The sequence below is a fragment of the Magnolia sinica genome, chromosome 19 (genome assembly GCF_029962835.1).
Source record: "Magnolia sinica isolate HGM2019 chromosome 19, MsV1, whole genome shotgun sequence".
In the NCBI taxonomy this organism is placed as follows: domain Eukaryota; kingdom Viridiplantae; phylum Streptophyta; class Magnoliopsida; order Magnoliales; family Magnoliaceae; genus Magnolia; species Magnolia sinica.
In genome coordinates, this window is record NC_080591.1 from 55,478,862 (window position 1) to 55,483,739 (window position 4,878).

The following is a 4,878-nucleotide window of genomic DNA, read 5'->3' on the forward strand; positions in this document are numbered from 1 at the left end:
TGCTTACACTCTCTAGTCCACTCTAGACTTGATGACTTGAACCCCTTTATATGGATACAAGTTACACCTACTTTCCCACAAGTATTGGATGTGAGACCAAAATCACAAGACAGCAAACATAAGACACCACACAATAAAAGAGTGAATTTGTATTCTCAACAATGTTTTTTTTTTTTCGAGCATTGATACAAATAAAGCCAGCTTTCCAAAAATTGAATGAGTTTATCAGCTCTTGCCCAATCCATTACATTTTATTTGGCCCTACTGAATACTTCCATCACTTGCCTCTCTACAATTGTTCTAGTAAAAAGCTGATATAATGTGTTCCTAGCCACAGTATAATAGCTCTGAAATCGCCAAGAGCATTGCCCATATTCACAAGTGAAAGGTTTAACTTGGCCTGAATGTTTGCACCTTACTTGGTTTTGAGTGGGCTGATAAGCTCAGTCTCTTGTTCCAATCAATGAGTCCAAGATACTCTAAACAAACAAACAAAAAACATGCAGCCTAAGTCTCTGCAACAGATAGACCGGATTTGCCCCGCCCTCCCATACAAAGTCTTTGAACATAGCCCAATCTGCTACTGAGAAAATCATTTCATTTCAAGATTGCATCTAATGACCGAGCAACAATACAGACAACTACCAAAATTTGGAGTATTTTACCATAACTAGCAAAAACATATTATGGTAATTCTTATGCGGACAACTAGTATAGTTGAAAGACATTGAAAATGCTTCAGAACTAACGAAACGATTTCCTCACATTTGAAGAACTTGAAGTGAGAAACAAAATATTAGAATTAACAACTTGCTTAGGAGCCGAAAATAGCAATACCTGTAATATTACAATGACAACAAAGATCCCAAGGTAACAACTGCAATGAAAGTGAATTGAAAGGAATCAGAATTTCAGAACAAAAAGAAGAAGAAGAAGAAGAAGAAGAAGAAGAAGAAGCATTCATCCTCAAGTACATATGCGATATGCCAAATGAATAAGACCCCATGCTAAAAAAATTAATTAAATTAAACAAAAATAAAACTGCCAATTTGGGAATAAGGCAGACACACATGTTCACAATCCAAAATGAGAATGCAGCAGTAATAGGTCTGACTTGTTATTCTTAAATTCTCATTACAGGGCAGATTTTGCTAATACAAAGAGGCCCTTAGCCTTAAATGTTAAGTATCTAACCAAACCATATTGCTGATGAGAGATTATTGATAGAATGCCCTGCAATTCAGGTTTGAAAATCTAGTAAGTTAGAATCCAAATCCATGCAGCCAAATGACACCTAATTAAAATAAATAAATAAATAAACACGAGATAATCAAGTGTAATTACTAGCTTCCTCTGCTATTGACTTTGCGACGCTCAAGCCTTTCTCCCTCCTCCTTTACCCAGGCTTGGGACCGGCAATGCAAGTAGTTGCATTGGCTCAAGTCAATCCAAATTGCAAAATTAGAGTTAAACACTTTCTATCTAAAACCAATCACACATCAATCCTAAACTTATGCACAAAACATTTACAAGAGAGAGAGAGAGAGAGTTCCTTTCATTTAGCTCAATTCATCTCTCCTTAAACCTACAAAACGAAACAATAAAAAGAAATTAATAAGTACTCGCAATCTTGTACAAGAAATTCTATTGTATATGACCAAAAAATAAAAATAAATAAATAAATAATCTAACCTTAGACATAATAGAGGGCCAAACAATACTCGTTCCAATAGCATTGCTGCATTAAAGAAATATGGAAGAAAATGATACAACTCACCTTGACGCTCAAGCCTTTCTCCCTCCTCCTTTACCCGGGCTTGGGATCGGCAATGCAAATAGTTGCATTGGCAGAGTTAAAAAAGGGGCTTAATATCCATTTGGTTTGATAAAAAATTATATTTATAAAGATTAATGTGATAACCAAATATAGCTTAAGACTTATAATACTTACATAAATGTAGTTGTTCTCCTTCGCTTGGCTTCCATCATCTAACACTGCCTCAAAAAACATGCTAAAAAAGGTAAACACCCTCCTATTAATGTTGTAAAGAAACATGGAAAGAACAAGAGTTGCATTAAGTTATAAAGAAAATTGATAAGAACAAGAGTAAATCATGTTGGCTAACTTGTTGATTTAGTTACCCAACCTATCATATGCATTGGATCTTAAGTCAATCCAAATTTCAAAATGAGAGACATTTACTATCCAAAACCAATCACACATCAGTCCTAAACCCATACACAAAACATAAAACATTTACAAGAGAGAGAGAGAGAGGTCCTTTCATTTAGCTCAATCCATCTCTCCTTAAACCTGCAAAACAAAACAATAAAAAGAAATTAATTAGTACTCGTATTCTTGTACAAGAAATTTTATTGTATATGGAAAAAAAAATCTGACCTTACACATAATAGAGGGCCAAACAATATTCGTTCCAGTAGCATCCCCAATTGTTTTATATCATCCATAAGGTCTTATCAAAACCTCCTCCCGTACTATTGCCACATGAATTAATACTTCCCAAAAATCAATTCCAAGTTCGTGCCCCCTACTTTTATGAGCGGATCCTTGCTCAAAATAATTCCTTTAGCAATAGTAACCCCAGGTTTGACGATACTTTTAAGAAGAACTCTAGTCACATCCTACAAAATAAAATTTACTATTTGACAATCTGCATTGTATTGAATAAACACCCATCCGTATACCACATATAATTAAGAACACAATAATATCAAAATATAATAAAAGAACTATTCACTTGGTATAAGGAATTACCCCAGTACTAGTGCAACTCGTGGTATTCCCCTTATTCGTCGAGTGTTTTTGCAAATGATAAATCAATATCAATCATTATATACCAACTAAACTATATATAATCTAGGACATAGTGCATATGTAAATAAATACATGTATATAATATAATTACCCAAGAGGTCACCCAATGGCTTGATGATGAGGACGGTTGGTTCATGTTAGAACTAACTGCAACACCAAATACTGTGGGTGGGTTATTGTTTGCATTATTTATAGTGGCTATCAATTTCATCAGAGTTTCTTTCAAGAAAGAAATTTCAACATCTCTTGCGGATGAGATTTCAACCATAGTTTCTTTAAGGGATGACATTTCAGCTTCTCTTGAGGATGAGAGTGCAGCTATATTTTCTTTAAGAGAGACTATATCAGCATGTAGTTCCTTATATCTTTCATCTCTCCTCTGATCAATGGAAGCCATCCTTTGTTAGCTGGATGTTGCACCCCACAAATCAGATGGAGATGGTCCTAACCCATAAGTGCGGACATGACCATACTTCTCTTCTCCCATGACTTGAGATAATAGATCATTCCTTACCGTGCTACTCTGTGAGGCCCTGGGTTGCTGAGATATTTCTTCATTGAGTTTTGTCTGCAATAATAATTATCACATGGTAACAGTTAATGTGTAAATATTCTAGCTATTGCTGCACATTTATATGAAGCTCTTCTTACATGTAAATACATTAACATACCATTATTACTGATGAGGCCTCATCCACAAGCTTTCTATCTTTGCATGTATGAGTCAAGATAAACATATCTACCCGGATCAGATCCTCCCCATTGGCCTTTTTCCTCTATTATTATGCAAACAAGTTATATAATACAAATGTACTAACATGGTTGGTCAGGTTATTAATAAAATTTACCTCTTCCTCATGTATTCGCGCAAAACTCTTCGAGCCTGCCGCGTGGTTAATCAATTGTTTCTTCCGATTCTCTTTATTTTTTTTAGAACGAACCTATATGTGACACACCAACAGTAATTTATAAGATATTAACAAAAGATTTTGTATAATTCTATAATTGAATGAGGCATACCTTCCCCCCTTCAGAGTTCTAAAACTGAATGAGAGTCTTCCATTGATCCTCTTGGACCTGTTCATCAAGATCTGTGAGCTGCTCCTCATCAGTCTCATGAGAAGAGTAGTGGAGTTTCTTCAGCTTGTCCTTCCATTCCCTCCATTTTTTACCAAGTGACTTCAACACCCAAGCCTTAGCATTACCGTTAAACTCAAACTTGGACTGCATCACATGTTAAAAGTGGACAATCACATAATGAACAAAAAAAAACTAAAAAAAAAAAAAAGCATCGTAACCATTACCGTAACAAGCCCCCACATATCATCTTTCTTCGCATTTGGCACCGCCCTCCAATCATTAAATGTAAGGGGAGCATATACCCCATTGCGTACTATTGTCCCTATGAAATTTGTCAGCTTACTAGCATTGTCACAATCGGGCTGCCCTAGATCATTGACGGAAATAGAAATCCGTTGACCTTCACGCATTTTCCAAACATCAAAGGATCATGTGGGGCCTCGAGTCTTTATTTTCTTGGATGTTGAATTTGTTGAATAAAATCACAATGATATATATAAAACTAATTAACAAAAGCAAATTACACGGTAAAACTCATATTGTCCACGAGAGAAGAGCACATTTTGTTATACCACTAGTAGCCTGAGGCAGCTAAGGTTGGGCAAGACCAACATTAGTTTGGGGCAGCTGAGGATGGCTGGTGCTATCAGTCATAGGGCCTACAAATTACATAACCCTGCGTCTAGTACTCATGTTTAACACCTATATATATCTAGCAATATGACAATCTGATAATCAAATATTTCTCATTTAAATGGAGATTCATAAAATGAACAACTTGATTTGTGGACAGTTGCATATTGAAATATACAAACCGCACAAATTGTGAATCCCATTATTAATGGAACATATTCCAAAATCATCATATCAAGCTAAAACAGAAGCATATGTCTAGACAATGAAAATAAATGAACATGTGAAAATAATAATAACTCAACCATATGAAAAAAGGCATGTGAATT

At 35.3% G+C, this 4,878-nt stretch overlaps 1 long non-coding RNA gene across 1 annotated transcript; it reads right to left on the reverse strand.

Annotated features, from left to right (window-relative positions):
- Positions 1–2,782: 2,782 nt before the first annotated feature.
- LOC131235255 (uncharacterized) lies at positions 2,783–3,935 on the reverse strand. Its single transcript, XR_009166022.1, has 4 exons — positions 3,857–3,935; positions 3,685–3,777; positions 3,508–3,612; positions 2,783–3,404 (listed from the first exon to the last, which is right to left on the reverse strand). It is a non-coding gene; the product is annotated as an uncharacterized LOC131235255 (long non-coding RNA).
- Between the last annotated feature and the right edge of the window lie 943 nt (positions 3,936–4,878).